Consider the following 23,636-nt stretch of genomic DNA (forward strand, 5'->3'; position numbering starts at 1 on the left):
TTTCGTGGTAGGTTCGCGAACCTAAAATCGGAGGTTCGGCCCATCTCTATCTGGGAATCAAATGCCTCAAATGACCTGTGAAATCCTAAGACTTTGGGCCCCTTAGCGCACCTAGGCTGCAAAAAAGTGTTACACATGTGGTATCGTTGTACTCAGGAGAAGTAGTATAATGTGTTTTGGGGTGTATTTTTACACATACCCATGCTGGGTGGGAGAAATATCTCTGTAAATGGACAATTGTGTGTTAAAAAAATAAAAATAAAAAAAAATTCTCATTTACAGAGATATTTCTCCCGCCCAGCATTGGTATGTGTATAAATACACCCCAAAACACATTATACTATTTCTCCTGAGTACGGCGATACCACGTGTGACACTTTTTTGCAGCCTAGGTGTGCTAAGGGGCCCTAAGTCCTACGAGCACCTTTAGGCTTTACAGGGTTGCTTACAATTTAGCACCCCCAAAATGCCAGGACAGTAAAACACTCCACAAATGAACCCATTTTGGAAAGTAGACACCCCAAAGTTTTCAGAGAGCGTCATGGTGAGTCCGTGGCAGATTTCATTTTTTTTTTTCTATCGTAAGTTGGCAGAAATGGAAACTTTTTTTTTAGTTTTTTTTTTTTGTCACAAAGTGTCATTTTCCGCTAACTTGTGACAAAAAATAAAATCTATGAACTCACCATGCCTTTTAGTGAATACTTTGGGATGTCTTCTTTCCAAAATGGGGTCATTTGGGGGAGTATTTATACTATCCTGGAATTCTACCACCTCATGAAACATGACCGGTGCTCAGAAAAGTCAGAGATGCTTCAAACTGGGGAAATTCACTTTTTGCACCATAGTTTGTAAATGCTATAACTTTTACCCAAACAAAAAAAAATCCAATAAGTGTCTATTTATTGATCAAAGACATGTAGCCCAATACATTTAGACAAAAATGTATATTGAAATTTTACTTTATTTGAAAAATGTCAGCACAGGAAGTTAAAAAAAATCATTTTTTGACAAAATTTGTGTATTTTTTGATGAATATAATAAAAACTAAAACTCACAGCAGCAATCAAATATCACCAAAAGAAAGCTGTATTAGTGACAAGAAAAGGAGGTAAAATTCATTTAGATAGTAGGTTGTATGACCGAGCAATAAACCATTAAAGCTGCAGTGGTCTGAATGGAAAAAAACTGTCTGGTCCTTAAAGTGAACCTTAAGTCAACTGTAAAAAATGAGATTTACTCACCTGGGGCTTCCCTCAGCCCCCAGCAGCCGATCGGTGCCCTCGCAGCTCCACTCCGATGTCCCAGGACCCGCCGGCGAGCACTTCCAGTTTGCCCGTCACTGGCCGACAGGCATGGGAACGCGAGTGATTCTTCGCGTTCCCAGCCCCTTATGTTGCTATTGCTGCCTGGAGGCTGGTGACGGCCAAACCGGAACTGCTCGCCGGCAGGTCCTGGGACATCGGAGCGGAGTTGCGAGGGCACCGATCGGCTGCTGGGGGCTGAGGGAAGCCCCAGGTGAGTAAATCTCATTTTTTACAGTTGACTTAAGGATCACTTTAAGGGGTTTTAAGACTGCAGTCCTTAAGTGGTTAACTGCAGCTGTTTGCGTCTCTGTGAGCTGACTGCACTGAAAGTAGAGGAAATGTATCTTGTTATGTGCAGCATAAACATCTGTAATTGTGTGTGAAACCTGACACCAGGGGCTTTTCATATAACTCTGCAGTCTCACATGCAAAGAACAGCACTGGCTGTATAATATTGAAGCCCAGACACCACCCCTGTGCTAATTAATCCTTCCAATGCAGATACAACCTATACACAACAAATTACAGCTTTTGCCTCTGATAATTAACATGAAAAGTAGGAAAATGTTCACACAGCCACTTAGACATTATTTGTACATTGGCATTTTAGAACACTTGGTTTGTTAGTGTTCCTTTAAGATAGCAAGGGGCTCCAGAACAAGGTCAAAAAGAAGGGGGGAGAGGGGACAGCCTTGCCAGGTGCCGCTCTGTAGTTAAAAGGTGGGGATAACAGACCATTGACTTTCACCCTCGCAACTGGTTTAGTGTATAATAACTGGACCCATTTAATAAATGCTTATCCAAAGCCTAGTCTGCGTAACAAGGGGAGAGAAAAATCCCACTTCCCCGTGTCAAATGCTTTTTGGCATCCTGGGAAATCAGGACATGGGAGCCATTGTTAGTATGGCTTGCTTGCAAATTGATGAAAAGACGTACATTTATTATTTTGACTTTATTTTCATTGTATATTTTTCTCAATTTAAACCCTGTTGAAGGCTCTGCCAATCATACAGAAAATGCGCTCCACCCCCCTCCCCACCACAAAAAAAAAAAAAAAAAAAAAAAACAAGAGGGATTCACATACTGTTTCATATGACTGTAAAACAGAGATACAGAGAGAGGGAAATCTCCTGTCCTCAGTTCAGTCTGGATGAATGGGAGCTTCTAATATCCCCACATCTGCAGCTCACAGCAGGTAAATAACAATGTTATATAGAACTTTCCTGGAGACTCACATTCTTATTTTCACTTTAAAGGAACGGTCAGCCATACTATCTCAGAGAAAAAACACATATATATAAGAAGATAAATACTTGCTCTACATACATAACATATGTATTGCACTGTCCACGTTGATTTTAGTGATTTGTCTACAGTAAAAAAAAAAATCTTTCTTAGCGTTTCCCATTTTAACTGTGTCTATTTTCAAGCCAATCCTGATGTCATTTCCTCCCTTACTCTCTTCTGCCTGATTGTGTATGCATTGCCCGCCTTCCACTATAGAAAGTGCATTGTCTCAGCATGAGAAATATTAGCCAATCGGAAAGGAACAGAGGTGTGGGAGGTTAAGACAGGAGGGAAAGAGGCTTCAGCCAATCAGGTTAAGTCTGAGAGGAAAGTAGAGAAGCAAAAATGGACAACCCAGCATGCCCTGCAACTTCCTTTGTGTGAACCAAATGTTGTGTGTACCAAATAGGAGTCAGGTAAACTGGGGAATGATAATTTATCAACAAGAAAAGTAAGAGTGATTTTAACTTTTGGATTGCCTGGTTATCATCCTTATTACTTGTTTACCAGATAAACATTTTGATTTTATGCCCAACAGTTACACTTTAAAGGAAATCTGAGACGTTGATATTAAAAATATGTTTCCATAACTGAGTTTTCCCATTTGGGCCAGATTGCTCCCACACCACTATCCTCCGCAAATTGCCCTGGAAAGTCCTCCGGTCTGGGGCATACTGCATATCCCAACTGCGTCGACTGGCCTGTGGCCTCGACCGGAAGACTTGCCGGGGCCAGTTGCGGGGCTGCAGGCAGTGGATTACAGCGGCATGGGAGTGATCTGGCCGGAGGAAGTCCAAAGTAGATATAAATTTTTGATACCACCACCTTCCCCGTCTCAGGTACATTTTAAGGGGTTGTATCATGACTCTGAATTATGCACAGCAGCCATATCAGTGTGATGTAAAATCTGGTTCATTCAGTTCACAAAAACAAATAATGATCATTTTAGCACTCTTGTTATCAGGGGTGTTTGTTCAGACAGATAAAAAAATATTTTGGTTGTATTTACTCTTCCTTATTTGTTTATTAACCTTTACAATGAAAAAAAAATGTGAACACAGGCAAGTTCTAACAAGGCTAAGTACTATACATGCCCATATTTAAAAGGATAATAATTCCAATATTTGTATAGCGCCTTTCTCCTGTCGGACTCAAAGCGCTTGTGAGGCAGCCACTAGAGCGCACTCAGTAGGCACTAGCAGTGTTAGGGAGTCTTGCCCAGGAATGCTTACTGAATAGGTGCCGGCTTACCGAACTGGAAGAGCCAAGATTTGTACCCTGGTCTCCTATGTCACAGAGTCCTTAACCATTACACAATCCAGCCACAGCTGCACACATATTTATCTCATCATGTCACCTCAGTTCAGGGACTTTAACGCTTTACAAACCAATACACTGAGCAGCATGAAAAAATCCTCAGCATTCTGAGTAAATATGCTTTCTTGGGGAAAAAAATTAAATAAAATAGACAAAATACATCAGAACATTTATAGCCAATACATTTTCCACACTCAACACACGTGTCTCATAAGGAGCGACTTATGGCCAAAACATTTCCCACACTCAGCACATGAATAGGGTTTCTCATCAGTATCAGATCTCTAATGTGTGACAAGATCTGATTTCCATGCAAAACATTTCCCACACTCAGCACATGATTAGGTTTTCACACCACTATGAGATCTCTCATGTATGACCAGCTGAGATTTCTGTACATAACATTTCCCACACTCAGCACATGATTAGGTCTTCACACCACTATGAGATCTCTCATGTATGACCAGCTGAGATTTCTGTACATAACATTTCCCACACTCAGCACATGAATAGGGTTTTACACCAGTATGGGATCTCTCATGTAAGACAAGCTCTACTTTCTGCACAAAACATTTCCCACACTCAGCACATGAATATGGCTTCTCACCAGTGTGGTATCTCTCATGTGTGACAAGATTTGCTCTATTCCCAAAACATTTCCCACACTCAGCACATGCGTAGGGCTTCTCACCAGAGTGAGATCTGTCATGTCTGACAAGATGTGATTTACGCCTAAAACATTTCCCACACTTAGCACATGGATAGGGCTTCTCACCAGTGTGGGATCTCTTATGTGTGTTAAGGTTTGCTCTAGACCTAAAACCTTTCCCACACTCCGCACATGAATAGGGCTTCTCACCTGTATGACAACTCCTATGTAAAATAAGCAGTGTTTTCTGTGCAAAACATTTCCCACACTCAGTACAAGAATAAGGCTTCTCATCAGTATGAGATCTCTTATGTTTGACTAGATATGATTTATGTACAAAACATTTTCCACACTCAGCACATGAATAGGGCTTCTCACCAATATGAGATAGCTTGTGTCTGGCAAGATTTGGTTTCTGTGCAAAACATCTCCCACACTCAGCACATGAATAGGGCTTCTCACCAGTGTGAGATCTCTCATGTATGACAAGTTGTGATCTCCAAGTAAACCATTTCCCACACTCAGAACAAGAATAGGATTTTTCACTGGTGTGACTTCTCTCATGACGGACAAGCTCTGATTTACATTTAAAACATTTCCCACACTCAGTACATGAATATGGCTTCTTATCAGTATGAGATCTCTCATGTGCGACAAGATGTGATTTACAACTAAAACATTTCCCACACTCAGCACAAGAATAGGGCTTCTCACCAGTGTGAGTTCTCTCATGAATGATAAGCGCAGATTTACATTTAAAACATTTCCCACACTCAGCACATGAATAAGGATTCTCACCAGTGTGAGTTCTCTCATGACTGACAAGCTCTGATTTACATCTAAAACATTTCCCACACTCAGCACAAAAATATGGCTTCCCTCCAAAGTGAGTTCTCTCATGTCTGACAAGATGTGATTTACATAAAAAACATTTCCCACACTCAGAACATGAATAGGGCTTCTCACCAGTGTGAGATCTCTCATGTATGACAAGCTGCGATTTACATGCATAAGTTTTCCCACATGTGGAACAGGAATAAGACCCTCCAGCAGGGGGAGAACTGTGCTGGGTATGAGGCCCCTCAGGGTTAGACAGGTGAGGGGAGTCTGGGGGAATATTTGGGGTAACCAGGATATCTGCAGGAGACTCTTGTCCAGTGACATCATCTGTTGTACAGTCTGTGGATACAGAGAGACGAGTCTCTGAGAGGTTCCTGATGCCGGGACTCCGCCCTGCAAATAGAGAAACATCATCACTTCCTGTTAGAGAATTCTGAGGGGAGGAACAATTATCATTAGGGATGAAAGGAAAGAGGATGGTCGGCACTGCTGTACAACTTCCTTTATTTGGCAATGTGCAGACAAGTAGGCTGTGTGTTACATCATCACCTCACAGTCCATAAGAAGAGACTAAACACGTACCGGTGCGGGGGTGGATAATGGTGGGTGCTGGTTGCTGGGAGCCTGACGGCAGTTTCACACACAAGCGCTTCTTCAGAGGCTATGACAAGGGGGCGGGGCTATATCTGCTCTAGTTGGAGAAAGTGCGTTACTGTAATAGTAACCTGCAATCCAAGATTACAGTGTGGGGAGATCAGGGAGAGCGAGGCCAAACAACACGGCCGCTATTCCTAATGGAATTACAAGTCCTGCTGCAGCAGCTAATTATACAAGCCACTAACATAATATCCCATGATGAATATAGGTCAGGCCATGCAGAGCAGAGAATCTGGCTGACCTCGTCCTCATATACAACAAGGAGTGCCTGATTAGGGGAAGCCGGGGTTAGGAAGGTCAGAGGAGGATGGGCAACAGCGACATTCAAGGAGAACTGGGGAGGAGATTGTGTCTCAGAAGTTCAGCAGAATAGGTGCCGTATCTATTCCTGACTCTCTCCTCTCTCACTTCAATTCAGCCGTGGGACAGATTAAGAAAGATGCCTGCTGGGTAAGTTTAACCACACCCACCCCTCCCCCTGCACACAACCACACTAATTAGGATTTAGAGTTGATCTCTGGATTTCATCCGGAGATCAACACTAATTTCCACATATCGATCAGTATTTTCAAAGGACCACTGTAGCAAGAGGTATGTGGAGGCTGCCATATTTATTTCCTTTTAAGCAATACCACTTGCCTGGCAGCCCTGATGATCCACTGCCTCTAATACTTTGAACTATAGACCCTGAACAAGCATGCAGCAGATCAGGTGTTTCTGACATTGTCAGATCTGACAAGATTAGTTGCATGCTTGTTTCTGGTATGATTCAGACACTACTGCAAATAAATAGACCAGCAGGGCTGTCAGGCAACTGGTATTGTTAAAAAGGAAATAAATATGGCAGCCTTCTTATTCAACTCACTACAGTTCTCCTTAAAGTGTTAATTCACTAAAAAGCAAGACGTTTTGAGTCAGGATGACAGGATAACTTAAAAGAATAAGAGTGTAATATGTTGGATGTTTTGAGATTTTAATCAAATGATATAAAATATTTGATGACTTAGATTTATGCATTTGGCTAAGGGCCCTGCCATTTACAGAATTAAGTTATTTGTATACGATGTCATGAGATTGAGATATCAAAGCTATTGTTTAATATAGTGATACCTTTGCAATATTGGTTAACAGATATACAGTCAGAATATATGCTAAGGTTTAAAATGAACAAGTGAGCTGAGCTTAGCATGTGTCCTTTCCTTTTGGAGTTTGGGGTCACAGAGGTCGAGACCATCCTCATTAGGAGTGTAAATATAGATCTCTGGCAAGCCTGGCTTCTAGTTACAGGAATAGTGTCATGGTTACGGAGTTGACAGGTGATGGATATTGGAGACGTAACTCCACCCTAAATTATACTAGCCAGGAAAGGATGCTTTGCTCATGACATAACCATATGTAGAAGGTTCAAAATATGTTAGTCCTGAGTTAGCAAAAGAGGTTTCACACCATATGTAGCAGCATCATTGTTGGTCCAATCAGAAAGGCAAAGCAGTAGAAAACTTAAGCCTAAGATGTGTATAAGAACTAGCAGGGAAGACTGGACGGTCTCTCATTCACTCACTCACTCTCACACACACATACACACCCATTCATTCACTCATTTTCTTTACATGACAGACACTGATACAAATATACTTCTGCTCAAAGAAGAATACTACAAACTATAGATTCCATATACAGACTTTACAGCTATTTATTCATTCTGTTTTTATATCTTTTGTAACTAATTTTTCATGTACCAAAGAACATCTACGAAGATTCAATAACGATTAATTAAAATCCACATCCACATTTTACTGTCTCCTGAGGACTTTGTTTTTAAAGGAACTATCTTTCAATCCCACTTTATTTATATTTCAAAGAGTAAGCTTTTGGCTGGGCAGCCTTCGTCAGACTCAATCCTGTTTGCTTACAAGCTGTAGGAACAGACAGCTGTATACATGCAACATCAGAAGGGACATATAGTGTTTTTTTTTTTTTACAAGCATAAATATATGTCATTAACTACTTGCCGACCGCTCCACGCCAATTGGCGTGAACGCGGCAGCAGGCCCAGGACCGACAATCACGCTGATTGGCTGGCGGGGGGAGGGAGTGGGTAGATTAAAAAAAAAATAATAATAATTCAGTCTGACTTCAGTCAGAGCACCTGATCTACATGCTTGTTGAGGGGCTGTGGCTAAAAGTATTAGACACAGGATCAGCAGGGGAGTCAGGCAACTGGTATTATTTTAAAAAGGAAAAATCCATATCCTTCTCAGTTTAGGTTCCCTTTTAATAAAACAGAACATCTAAATGGGGTCTTCAGGGGTTGTTAGCTGATGCTGATTTATGACTAATTGATAAGACTCCTTGTTTACTGAATCCTCCCATAATTGGGACTCAGACTGTCACAGAGGAATAGTAAATTCTGAGTTAGCTACAAACAGAATGGATGCTCTATTTTTAGAGGCTGTCACTGCCCTGAAGGGTGGCTTCAAATCGGCAAAAGAGAGATTAATAGCAGATACAAAAATATATAAATTGGTTCAAAGCTGCGGACAAAGGATTGAATAAAGACAAGAACTTTTTATATTGGTATGAGGCCAATGATATTTAAAGAGAAAGCGTAACCAAGAATTGAACTTCATCCCAATCAGTAGCTGATACCCCCTTTCCCATGAGAAATCGTCTCCTTTTCTAAAACAGATCACCAGGCGCTCTGTATGGCTGATATTGTGAGAAACCATTCCTACAGTGTGATGTCAGGACCATGGTTCTGACATCACACTGTGGGAGCATTATTGCATTGTGGAAAATAATAGCTGTTTCCAACTGCCATAAAAGCAAGCAGCATCTCCTTCCACTGACATCACCTGCCAGCAGTAAAAATGTCACCATGTGCTAAATGTCAGAATGTAAATCAGGGAGAGGAAAGATTTTAAAATGGGAAAACACTGACTCAATCATCTAAACATAATTATATAATTATTGTAAAAATGAAGCACTTTTTTATTACATTATTTTCAATGGAGTTCCTCTTTACTGCCATAACTCTTTCTCAGCCTAGATAAATATAGCATCCATTCTGCTTGTAGCTAAAACTTGTGAACACAGAATTTACTATTCCTCTGTGACAGTCCGAGTCCCAATTGTGTGAGGATTGAGTACACAAGGAGTCTTATCTATTAGTCATAAATCAGCTAACAACCTCTCACCCCATTTAGATGTTCTGTTTCATTTAAGGCATCTTAATGACATGTATTTATACTTGCAAAAAAAATCTATGTATTCCTTTTGATGTTGCATGTATACAGCTGTCTGTTCCAACATCTTGTAAGCAAACAGGACTGAAATCTGAGGAAGGCTGCCCAGCTGGAAGCTTACTCTTGTTCTTTTAAGTTAGCCTATAAATGGTATCACCCTGATTCAAAACTTTTTGCTTTTATGGCTAACACAGTAAAATACTTCACTGCTTCACTAAAGAGGCTTTCCTTATTAATATATAGGGATAAGATTTCACAGTGAGAGTGTTGTCTTATCACTCTAGTCCTTAAGTTATCACCTTATTTTCACATGCAGTAGGTGGAGAGGGGAGGAGCACAAGCAGGCAGGATGTAGCTCCACCCACCCCCTGCTGCCAGGACGATTACAGCAAGCCTGTGTAGGACAGCAACGGAAGGAGAGAGAGAGGCTGTGTCTGTGTGTGTGCACAGTGTGTGTGTATACACACTTGGTGTCTCTCTCTCTCTCCCTAACTCTCTGTCTATGACAATGGGCATGTTTACTCAGCTTCCTTGGTCGCCCATGGCGAGGCATATTCTGAGTGGAACCTGACCTGTTAAACCTCTGTATGGTCTTGGCCACCATGCTGCAGCTCAGTGTAAGAGTGTTGGCAATCATCTTATAACCCAGGCCATCATTATGTGGAGCAACAATTCTTTTTAAAGCTCCTCAGAGAGTTCTCTGCCATGAGGAGCCATGCTGAGCTTCCAGTGACCAGTATGAGGGAGTGTGAGAGCGATAACACCAAATGTACCACACCTGCTCCCCATTCACACCTGAGACCTTGTAACACTAACCAGTCACATGACCTCAGGGAGGGAAAGGGCCTGAACCAATTCCCTTCCTCTGCTAAGTTCTCTCCTAGGACATCAATTTTCATGTTCTGCTTAAAATAACTTCCCAACACTCTGCAAATGAAAAAGTAATGTAAATGTATTCAAAGTACGTATTTGTTGTTGCCTGCGGGTGGCTTAAAAGGCCATAAGATATGAAAATATCACCAAGGAGAAAACTTAGGAAATAAGTGAAATGGATTGGGCCCTGAAATGTCTAATTGAGTAGAATTTTGACATTTGTCACTTAGGGGTGTCCTCACTTTTGTTGCCAGCGGTTTAGACATTAATGGCTGTGTGTTGAGTTATGTTGGTGGGACAGCAAATTTACACCATTATACAAGCTGTACACTGACTGCTTTACATTGTATCAAAGGGGCAGATTCATGAAACTCTGGTAATATTACCACACATACTGAGAGGAAGATGATCTGTACTGTGCCCAGCAGGGACATATTTGTTAGTCAGTTTATTTAGGCTTTTGAATATCTAATGTTTATTACTCACCAATTCTCATCCTTGTAATAAAGTCTTCCTCCTTAGATGTCACCATCAGGTTCCCCTCCTCCATAGGCTGCTGATCACTTCTCACATACGTCTCTTCCTCTTTAATTGTTCTCATGTCTCCCTCCTCCATAGCCTTCTGATCACTCCTCACATATGTCTCTTCTTCTTCCTCTTTATTTGTCCTCTTCATGTCACCCTCCTCCATAGATTGAAGATCACTCCTCACAGATGTCTCTTCTTCCTGTTTAATTGTCCTCATCATGTCACCTGTCTCCACAGACTGCTGATCACTCCTCACATACGTCTCTTCTTCTTCCTCTTTACTTGTCCCCATCATGACACCCTCCTCCATAGACTGCTGATCACTCCTCACATACGCCTCTTCTTCTTCCTCTTTACTTGTCCCCATCATGTCACCCTCCTCCATAGACTGCTGATCACTCCTCACATACGTCTCTTCTTCTTCCTCTTTAACCACAGCACTTACATGTATCAGTTCTCCACCCTAATCACGCAAAATAAGAAGCACTTTACAATGTGAACACAGATAACAGCATAGACAACAGGAAACAAAGTCACATAGTTTGGGGTCTCTACTGACACTCAGTTCCACCTACCTGATATTGGCGGGGGGTGGTGGGAAATTCCTGTGGACAATACCGGGAATATAGAGGGCCTGTATATCTCTCTGGTGGATTTCTGTTACTGCATACATCTGTAGGAAACACACACACTGACTTTATACCATGGGCTCAATTAACTAAGCGTTACCTCATTGGAAAGTAAAAATTACAGACTAGTGAGGTAAATTACCGGCTTGTGCAGTAAATACATGAAAAAATGTAAATTCACTAAGATAACAGCATTTGGAAAAGCAAATAAAATGTTGGGCATTTTTAAGATCTGGCTGGACCTGTCAATAACTAGAAATCAGCATGTGGTATAATTCACAGACTAGGGAGAAAGCCAATAGGAAGAGCCACCTGGTCCTGCTACTCTCCTCATTTGATCAGATGCACTGCCGGGAGGGACATCAGAAAGATAAACAAAATACAATAAAGAGACATTTAAAGAGGCTTTCCTGTATCCCTTTAGACATGCAGATCTATATACTGGTACACAGAAGAGGGCCCTTTAGTGGCATGCATACACATCTAAAGGGATGCAGGAAGCCCTTTACTCTCTAGTAAGCTGTCACACAGGAATGGGTTATGCAGACACGTGTAGGAGAGAACCTCAGCTTGCTGCAGAGACCTCCTCCACAGCTGTGAGACTTCTGCATTACCGAGCAGGTCTTACTGAACTGAAGCATCATTTCTCAGTAGATTACCTATTACAGCATGTGTGACAATCTTACTGCACTTGGGAAAGAAAAGTCTTAAATACAGAATTCAGTATTTTACCAAACACTTTTTTTTTCTGCACCAAACTGCCCTTAGTGAATTGAGGACATTGTCTGTTTGCGTTTATCAGATGAGGGGGATCTATGAGGACCCCAAGCACTGCTTTCTCCATTACAAAAAATTAAGAATCTCCTCTTACCCAGTGATGTGAGGGGCGGCTGATTCTCCATCATGGTGTCCTTGTAGAGGTCCTGGTGTCCTTCTATAGACTGCCCCTCCTCCATGGAGAAACTGACGGTGGCATCTTGACACCTTATAGGAACCTGACACACAATGATACAGTCACCACCCAGACACACCCCTTGCTGTTACTGGATAATATCCCATAATTCCCAGTGCCGCTCACCTCTCCTGTCAGCAGCTCCATCATCTTCCTGGTGATTTCCAGAATCTTCTGCTTGTTGTGTCCCTCAGATATCAGGGAGTGAGGTGGGGGCACTGTGATGGTCACATGATCACCAGACTTCACTGGAGCAAAACTCTGTATTGAAAGACCAACATTGACGTTGCATGACTGTCCAAGAATTCACTTTCACCTCTCCTTTCACACCAGTCAGGTGTGTTTTATTAATAGAGATAAGAGTGATGTCATGTGACCTCCCAGGATACTCCTCACCTCTCCAGTCAGCAGACAGATGATCTCCAGGGTGAGGTTGAATATTCTCTCAGTCATGTGACTCTGGTCCTCATCCATACTCAGTGATTTGGTCATGTGATCTGTACATAATGCTGCTGCCTTTGGATAGATAATAAGGGAAGGATAATCTAGGTTATACGGCTGTCAGTGGTGAAACTACCAATACAGGACCCCCCTCCCCCAGCACTCCCCATTGCTGTCACTTGTGGGTGGTGGGGCTATGCAGAGTATTGCAGGAAAGCATAATAAGCTGGCTTAAAGGCTACATGTGCACAGTAGAATCCCTTTATAGTAAATTCCAAGGGACCAGGAAAACTAGTTTATTATATCAGAAGTTTACTACATCAGAATAGGTCATACATTGTATATTTCTACAGACACATTTGCTGGAACCTGTAGACTGAGATTACTATAGCCAGAGGTTAACTATATCAGAGTTTACTTTAATTAGATTCTACAGTACTGGGAAAGAAATGGCATTACTGGGGTGGGGACATTACATACTGGAGGATAATGGCAATGCTGGGGGACACAAGAGGGACATGGCTATACTGGGGAAGAAATGGCATTACTGGGGTGGGGGACATTACATACTGGAGGATAATGGCAATGCTGGGGGACACAGGGGGTGGGGGACATTACATACTGGAGGATAATGGCAATGCTGGGGGACACGGGGGGGGGGGGGACATGGCTATACTGGGGGAGAAATGGCATTACTGGGGTGGGGGACATTACATACTGGAGGATAATGGCAATGCTGGGGGACACAGGGGGGCATGGCTATACTGGGGGAGAAATGGCATTACTGGGGTGGGGTACATTACATACTGGAGGATAATGGCAATGCTGGAGGACACAGGAGGGACATGGCTATACTGGGGGAGAAATGGCATTACTGGGGTGGGGGAAATTACATACTGGAGGATAATGGCAATGCTGGGGGACACAGGGGGGGCATGGCTATACTGGGGGAGAAATGGTATTACTGGGGAGGGGGACATTACATACTGGAGGATAATGGCAATGCTGGGGGACACAGGGGGGACATGGCTATACTGGGAAAGAAATGACATTACTGGGGTGGGGGCCATTACATACTGGAGGATAATGGCAATGCTGGGGGACACAGGGGGACATGGCTATACTGGGGAAGAAATGGCATTACTGGGGTGGGGGACATTACATACTGGAGGATAATGGCAATGCGGGGGGACACAGGAGGGACATGGCTATACTGGGGGAGGAATGGCATTACTGGGGTGGGGGACATTACATACTGGAGGATAATGGCAATACTGGGGGACACAGGGGGACTTGGCTATACTGGGGGAGAAATGGCATTACTGGGGTGGGGGACATTACATACTAGAGGATAATGGCAATACTGGGGGACACAGGGGGGGCATGGCTATACTGGGGGAGAAATGGTATTACTGGGGAGGGGGACATTACATACTGGAGGATAATGGCAATGCTGGGGACACAGGGGGACATGGCTATACTGGGGAAGAAATGGCATTACTGGGGCAGGGGACATTACATACTGGAGGATAATGGCAATACTGGGGGACACAGGGGGGGGGCATGGCTATACTGGGGGAGAAGTGGTATTACTGGGGTGGGGACATTACATACTGGAGGATAATGGCAATGCTGGGGACACAGGGGGACATGGCTATACTGGGGAAGAAATGGCATTACTGGGGTGGGGACATTACATACTGGAGGATAATAGCAATGCTGGGGGACACAGGGGGACATGGCTATACTGGGGGAGAAATGACATTACTGGGGTGGGGGCCATTACATACTGGAGGATAATGGCAATACTGGGGGACACAGGGAGGGCATGGCTATACTGGGGGAGAAATGGTATTACTGGGGTGTGAGACATTACATACTGGAGGATAATGGCAATGCTGGGGACACAGGGGGACATGGCTATACTGGGGAAGAAATGGCATTACTGGGGTGGGGGACATTACATACTGGAGGATAATGGCAATGCTGGGGGACATGGCTATACTGGGGGAGAAATGGCATTACTGGGGTGGGGGTCATTACATACTGGAGGATAATGGCAATGCTGGGGACACGGGGGGACATGGCTATACTGGGGCAGAAATGGCATTACTGGGGTGGGGACATTACATACTGGAGGATAATGGCAATACTGGGGGACACAGGGGGGGCATGGCTATACTGGGGGAGAAATGGTATTACTGGGGAGGGGGGTATTACATACTGAAGGATAATGGCAATGCTGGGGACACAGGGGGACATGGCTATACTGGGGGAGAAATGGCATTACTGGGGTGGGGGACTTTACATACTGGAGGATAATGGCAATACTGGGGGACACAGGGGGGGGGCATGGCTATACTGGGGGAGAAATGGTATTACTGGGGAGGGGGGTATTACATACTGGAGGATAATGGCAATGCTGGGGACACAGGGGGACATGGCTATACTGGGGGAGAAATGGCATTACTGGGGAGGGGGGTATTACATACTGGAGGATAATGGCAATGCTGGGGGACACAGGGGGGGCATGGCTATTCTGAGGGAGAAATGGCATTACTGGCGTGGGGGACATTACATAATGGAGGATAATGGCAATGCTGGGGACACAGGGGGGACATGGCTATACTGGGAAAGAAATGACATTACTGGGGTGGGGGACATTATATACTGGAGGATAATGGCAATGCTGGGGACACAGGGGGACATGGAATTACTGGGGAGGGGGGTATTACATACTGGAGGATAATGGCAATGCTGGGGGACACAGGGGGGACATGGCTATACTGGGGGAGAAATGGCATTACTGGGGTGGGGGACATTATATACTGGAGGATAATGGCAATGCTGGGGACACAGGGGGACATGGAATTACTGGGGTGGGGGACATTACATACTGGAGGATAATGGCAATGCTGGGGGACACAGGGAGGACATGGCTATACTGGGGGAGAAATGGCATTACTGGGGTGGGGGACATTACATACTGGAGGATAATGGCAATGCTGGGGGACACAGGGGGACATGGCTATACTGGGAAAGAAATGGCATTACTGGGGTGGGGACATTACATACTGAAGGATAATGGCAATGCTGGGGGACACAGGGGGACATGGCTACACTGGGAAAGAAATTACATTACTGGGGTGGGGGACATTACATACTGGAGGATAATGGCAATGCTGGGGACACAGGGTGACATGGCTATACTGGGGAAGAAATGGCATTACAGGGGTGGGGGACATTACATACTGGAGGATAATGGCAATGCTGGCGGACACAGGGAGGACATGGCTGTACTGGGAAAAAATGGCATTACTGGGGTGGGAGACATTACATACTGGAGGATAATGGCAATGCTGGGGACACAGGGAGGACGTGGCTATACTGGGGAAGAAATGGCATTACTGGGGTGGGAGACATTACATACTGGAGGATAATGGCAATGCTGGGACACAGGGAGGACATGGCTATACTGGGGAAGAAATGGCATTACTGGGGTAGGGGACATTACATACTGGAGGATAATGGCAATGCTGGGGGACACAGAGGGCAATGGCTATACTGGGAAAGAAATTACATTACTGGGAGTGGGGGACATTACATACTGGCGTTTAACCTCCTGAGCGTTCTGGACGAGCTGAGCTCGTCCAGAGACACTAGAGGGTGCCGCTCAGGCCCTGCTGGGCCGATTTGCTCCAAATGAAAAGGAGCACACGCAGCCGGCACTTTGCCAGCAACGTGTGCTACCTGATCGCCGCCGCAGCGGCGAAAGAGGGTCCCCCCAGCCGCCCGAGCCCAGCGCAACCGGACCAAACAGTTCCGGCCAGCGCTAAGGGCTGCATTGGAGGCGGCTGACTTCAGGACGTCGGCTGACGTCCATGACGTCACTCCGCTCATCGCCATGGCGACGAGAAAAGCAGAACAAGAAGGGCCGGAGGCGATCAGAAGTGTGGATTAGGAGCGCCCTCTAGTGGGCTTTCATGCAGCCAACTTTTAGTTGGCTGCATGAAATAGTTTTTTTTTAAATTAAAAAAAAAAAGTCTGGTCGCCAGCCTGGCGATCTTAATAGAACGCCAGGCAGGTTAATGGCAATGCTGGTGGGGGGGGGGGGGGGGGGGGCAGGGGGACATGGCTATACTGGGAAAGAAATGGCATTACTGGGGTGGGGGACATTATATACTGGAGGATAATGGCAATGCTGGGGACACAGGGGGGGCATGGCTATACTGGGGGAGAAATGGCATTACAGGGGTGGGAGACATTACATACTGGAGGATAATGGCAATGCTGGGGGACACCGGGGGGACATGGCTATACTGGGGAAGAAATTGCATTACTGGGGTGGGGGACATTACATACAGTACTTGAGGATAATGGCAATGCTGGGGGACACAGGGGGGACATGGCTACACTGGGGAAGAAATTTCATTACTGGGGTGGGGGACATTACATACTGGAGGATAATTGGTGGTATTCTTTAATGTAATTTTGCCAGAAATTTCCTGTTGAATACACAGAAATGTGTAAAGGTGAAATTTATTGTGAATTTTCTTCAGTTCTGCAAAAAAGTTTAGTGAATGAAAATTGGCCAATTCCCATGAGATCAAGCTTAAAGAATGTGCTGCTCTTCCCTATTCACAGGCTTAGAAGGCATCTGTGAGAGCAATAGGGAGAGGGGAGATCGCAGTACATGAGCTGGTATTCTGCACATTATCAGCTGTATGGGGTGTAACAGGAGCTGTATAGAGATAGTGCTGGTACTCTGCACATTATCAGCTGTATGGGGTGTAACAAGAGCTGTATAGAGATAGTGCTGGTATTCTGCGCATTATCAGCTGTATGGGGTGTAACAGGAGCTGTATAGAGATAGTGCTGGTATTCTGCACATTATCAGCTGTATGGGGTGTAACAAGAGCTGTATAGAGATAGTGCTGCTATTCTGCACATTATCAGCTGTATGGGGTGTAACAGGAGCTGTATAGAGATAGTGCTGGTATTCTGCACATTATCAGCTGTATGGGGTGTAACAGGAGCTGTATAGATAACGTGCTGAGTGCTTAGTTGTGGGACCCAGAAGAGGATATAAGTGTCGGGGTGCAGATTGTAGGCAGAGCTCTGCAGAGATGGGTTGATCAAACCCAGCAATCCAAACTGCTTAAAGTTCACTTGAAGTGTGAGGTATGTGGAGGCTGCCATATTTATTTTCTTATAAACAATATCAGCTTGGTATTCTGCTGATCTCTTTGGCTGCAGTTGTGTCTGAGTATATAGTGGACATAGGAGTATAGTAGGGATTAAATTATGAGCTCCTCTGAGGACAGTCAGTGACTTGACTATGTACTCTGTAAAGCCCAAACTATTAACCTTCCCTTCCTCCGATACAGGGGACTATACTACAGTTCAGGTGTTTCAGGGGCTTAGGGGCCACGTTCGCAGCAGTCACCTGTGCGACCGGGCCCGGGGTCCCTGAGGGGCCCGCTCGTCCTCCCAACGTACTGCGTGGGGGGCAGTGACACGCGCAGCAGCAGTGGATGAGGGGTTATCAATTACTCACTTTGCCGGGAGCCAGCGACGTGTGTACTACAAACATCTTCCTGTCCTGCGCTCACAGTAACAGCACCCCCTAGGGTGAAGAGGAAGAAGTAAATAGAAGCAGCGCGTGCATCCCGGCAAAATGAGTAACTGATGACCCCTCAGCAACCCCCCCCCGCTTGTGTGTGTGACCACTGCATCCTCCCTCCATCTGGATATCAATACTGAGGCATCTATCCCTGACTATCTATACTGAGGCACCTATTCCTGACTATCTATACCGAGGCACCAATTCCTGGCTACCTATACCAAGGCACCTATTCCTGGCTATCTATACTGAGGCGCCCATCCCTGGCTATCTATACTGAGGCACCTATTCCTGGCTATCTATACTGAGGCACCTATTCCTGGCTATCTATACTGGGGCACCTATTCCTGGCTATCTATACTGGGGCACCTATTCCTGGCTATCTATACTGGGGCACCTATTCCTGGCTATCTATACCGAGACACCCATCCCTGGTCATCTATGCCGAGGCACCCATCCCTGGCTATCTATACCGAGGCACCTATTCCTGGCTATCTATACTGGGGCACCTATTCCTGGCTATCTATACCGAGACACCCATCCCTGGTCATCTATACCGAGACACCCATCCCTGGTCATCTATACCGAGGCACCCATCCCTGGCTATCTATACCGAGGCACCTATTCCTGGCTATCTATACCGAGGCACCTATTCCTGGCTATCTATACCGAGGCACCTATTCCTGGCTATCTATACTGAGGCACCTATTCCTGGCTATCTATACTGAGGCACCTATTCCTGGCTATCTATACTGAGGCACCTATTCCTGGCTATCTTCACTGAGGCATCTATCCCTGACTATCTATACTGAGGCACCTATCCCTGGCTATCTATACTGAGGCACCTATCCCTGGCTATCTATACTGAGGCATCTATTCCTGGCTACCTATACTGAGGCACCCATCCCTGGCTATCTATACTGAGGCACCTATTCCTGGCTATCTATACTGAGGCACCTATTCCTGGCTATCTATACTGAGGCATCTATTCCTGACTATCTATACTGAGGCATCTATCCCTGGCTATCTATACTGAGGCACCTATTCCTGGCTATCTATACTGAGGCACCTATTCCTGGCTATCTATACTGAGGCACCCATCCCCGGCTATCTATACTGACGCACCTATTCCTGGCTATCTATGCTGAGGCATCTATCCCTGACTATCTATACTGAGGCACCTATCCCTGGTTATCTATACTGAGGCACCTATCCCTGGCTATCTATACTGAGGTACCTATCCCTGGTTATCTATACTGAGGCACCTATCCCTGGCTATCTATACTGAGGCACCTATCGCTGGCTATCTATACTGAGGCACCTATCCCTGGCTATCTATACAGAGGCACCTATCCCTGGTTATCTATACTGAGGCACCTATCCCTGGCTATCTATACTGAGGCACCCATCCCTGTCTATCTATACTGAAGCACCTATTCCTGGCTATCTATACTGAGGTACCCATTCCTGGCTATCTATACTGAGGCACCTATCCCTGGCTATCTATACTGTAGCACCTATCCCTGGCTACCTATACTGAGGCACCCATCCCTGGCTATCTATACTGAGGCACCTATTCCTGGCTATCTATACTGAGGCACCTATTCCTGGCTATCTATACTGAGGCACCTATTCCTGGCTATCTATACTGAGGCACCTATTCCTGGCTATCTATGCTGAGGCACCTATTCCTGGCTATCTATACTGAGGCACCTATTCCTGGCTATCTATACTGAGGCACCTATTCCTGGCTATCTATACTGAGGCACCCATCCCTGGCTATCTATACTGAGGCACCTAATTCTGGCTATCTATACTGAGGCACCTATTCCTGGCTATCTATACTGAGGCACCCATCCCTGGCTATCTATACTGAGGCACCCATCCCTGGCTATCTATACTGAGGCACCCATCCCTGGCTATCTATACTGAGGCACCCATCCCTGGCTATATATACTGAGGCATCTATTTCTGGCTATCTATACTGAGGCACCCATCCCGGCTATCTATACTGAGGCACCCATCCCCGGCTATCTATACTGAGGCACCCATCCCAGGCTATCTACTATACTGAGGCACCCATCCCAGGCTATCTATACTGAAGCACCTATTCCTGGCTATCTATACTGAGGTACCCATTCCTGGCTATCTATACTGAGGCACCTATCCCTGGCTATCTATACTGTAGCACCTATTCCTGGCTATCTATACTGAGGCACCTATCCCTGGCTACCTATACTGAGGCACCTATCCCTGGCTATCTATACTGAGGTACCTATTCCTGGCTATCTATACTGAGGTACCTATTCCTGGCTATCTATACTGAGGTACCTATTCCTGGCTATCTATACTGAGGTACCTATTCCTGGCTATCTATACTGAGGTACCTATTCCTGGCTATCTATACTGAGGCACCTATTCCTGGCTATCTATACTGAGGTACCTATTCCTGGCTATCTATACTGAGGTACCTATTCCTGGCTATCTATACTGAGGCACCTATTCCTGGCTATCTATACTGAGGCACCTATTCCTGGCTATCTATACTGAGGTACCTATTCCTGGCTATCTATACTGAGGTACCTATTCCTGGCTATCTATACTGAGGTACCTATTCCTGGCTATCTATACTGAGGCACCTATCCCTGGCTATCTATACTGAGGCACCTATCCCTGGCTATCTTTACTGAGGCACCTATTCCTGGCTATCTATACTGAGGTACCTATTCCTGGCTATCTATACTGAGGTACCTATTCCTGGCTATCTATACTGAGGCACCTATCCCTGGCTATCTATACTGAGGCACCTATCCCTGGCTATCTATACTGAGGCACCTATCCCTGGCTATCTTTACTGAGGCACCTATTCCTGGCTATCTATACTGAGGTACCTATTCCTGGCTATCTATACTGAGGTACCTATTCCTGGCTATCTATACTGAGGTACCTATTCCTGGCTATCTATACTGAGGTACCTATTCCTGGCTATCTATACTGAGGCACCCATCCCTGGCTATCTATACTGAGGCAGCCATCCATGGCTATCTATACTGAGGCATCTATCATGCGGGTGATAAATGATTTAGGCTCACCTGTAACAATGGAATCTCATGATTGGGCACCTCTGCATCTGCCATGGCTCTGTGTACAGCACACACACACTCAGGGACCTCTGGGTAATGTCAGCCAGTGGGCGGTGGAATTATGACATCATACATGCATGTGTGAGGCTGGAGTCGCCATTTTAGAGACTGGCAGGAGGTATCCATACATAGTACTGTCTGCCCTTGCTATGTAAGAGTCATGTAGTGTGGGCAGTTATCAGATGTATAGGAGTTTTATACCTCTGTACACTGGGAACTATTCAGAACACAGTTATGTGGTGAACATAAGGCCACAAAAGACGACATTAGCACAAATGTAATTACAGTTTATTCTCTGCTGCCATCTATTGGTCAGTTGTCAGAATTGCACTTGATAGAGTTATTTCTTAACCCCTACACTGTCAGCTATTTTTTTAAGGACAACTGTAGTGAGAAGTATATGAAGGCTGCCATATTTATTTCCTTTTAACCTTTAACAATTTCCCGGAAGCCTTGCTGATCTATGCGGCTGCAGTAGTGTCTGAATCACACCAGAAACAAGCCTGCAGCTAGTCTTGTCAGAATTGACAGTAATGTCAGAAACACCTGATCTGCTGCATGCTTGTTCAGGGTCTATGGCTAAAAGTATCAGAGGCAGATGATTAGCAGGGCTGACAGGCAACTGGTATTGTTTAAAGGGGAACTGAAGTAAGAGGTATACGGAGGCAGCCATATTTATTTTCTTTTAATCAATACCAGTTGCCAGGCAGACCTGCTGATCCTCTGCATCTAATACTATTAGCCATAGGTCAGAACAAGCATGCAACAGATCAGGTGTTTCAGACTTTAAAGTCAGATCTGACAAGACTAGCTGCATGCTTGTTTCTGGTGTTATTCAGATACTACTGCAGAGAAATAGACCAGCAGGGCTGCCAGGCAACTGGTATTGATTAAAAGATAATAAATATGGCAGCCTCCATATACCTCTTACTTCAGTTCCTCTTTAAAATGAAATAAATATGGCAGTCCCCGTATTCCTCTCACTTCAGTTGTCCTCTAATGCTACACATCAGTCCCAGTTATGTTAGAATTGTGTTGATTGACTGTCTTGCCCAAATCTACATAAAGCAGAAGCCGAAACTAGTTAGCAGGGATGATCAAAGAGATTCCTCCGCACACCTTCCATAGAGTAAAAACAGTCATTTTTATCAAATAATCTTAGAAAAATAGCAAACATAGAACAGCATGCAAACTGACGCGTTTCTGACCCTACCGGGTCCTTAGTCGTAGCTAATGTGATACATCACAAGGGATCTTAACTACCTGGAGGCCACACCCCCTAACCACCACACCTACACAAGTGACTAACATGTTTAAAGGAGAATACCCCTGGTGGGAGAGGAGTGGGATAAGGGGGTGTGGCCTTCAGGTAGTTAAGATCTACGACTAAGGACCCGGTAGGGTCAGAAACGCGTCAACTACCTGGAGGCCACACACCCTAACCGCCACACCTACACAGGTGACTAACATGTTTAAAGGGGAAAACCCTTAGGTGGGAGAGGAGTGGGCTCCAGCATATTGTACATAAACCTACATACATACATACATACATTAAAATTACATTTAAAAAGACACCATGATAATAGTGGGGCCAACCTACTATTTTTTAATTACTGTAACCCTCAGAGCAAAAAGAGGGGGGGGGTTATGTTACTTAAAAAATAGTAGGTTGGCCCCACTATTATCATGGTGTCTTTTTAAATGTAATTTTAATGTATGTATGTATGTTTATGTACAATATGCTGGAGCCCACTCCTCTCCCACCTGGGGTTTTCCCCTTTAAACATGTTAGTCACCTGTGTAGGTGTGGTGGATAGGAGGTGTGCCTCCAGGTAGTTGACGCGTTTCTGACGTCCTTAGTCGTAGATCTTAACTACCTGGAGGCCACACCCCCTTATCCCACTCCTCTCCCACAGGGGGTATTCTCCTTTAAACATGTTAGTCACCTGTGTAGGTGTGGCGGCTAGGGGGTGTGGACTCCAGGTAGGTGACGCGTTTCTGACCCTACCGGGTCCTTAGTCGTAGATCTTAACTACCTGGAGGCCACACTCCCTTATCCCACTCCTCTCCCACCAGGGGTATTCTCCTTTAAACATGTTAGTCACCTGTGTAGGTGTGCTGGTTAGGGGGTGTGGCCTCCAGGTAGTT

At 45.0% G+C, this 23,636-nt stretch overlaps 1 pseudogene; it reads right to left on the bottom strand.

The window, feature by feature from the left end:
• Nucleotides 1–1,549: 1,549 nt before the first annotated feature.
• LOC137535457 (zinc finger protein 665-like) lies at nt 1,550–21,509 on the bottom strand (annotated as a pseudogene).
• Between the last annotated feature and the right edge of the window lie 2,127 nt (nt 21,510–23,636).

Source organism: Hyperolius riggenbachi, chromosome 10 (genome assembly GCF_040937935.1).
Source record: "Hyperolius riggenbachi isolate aHypRig1 chromosome 10, aHypRig1.pri, whole genome shotgun sequence".
NCBI classification, from domain to species: domain Eukaryota; kingdom Metazoa; phylum Chordata; class Amphibia; order Anura; family Hyperoliidae; genus Hyperolius; species Hyperolius riggenbachi.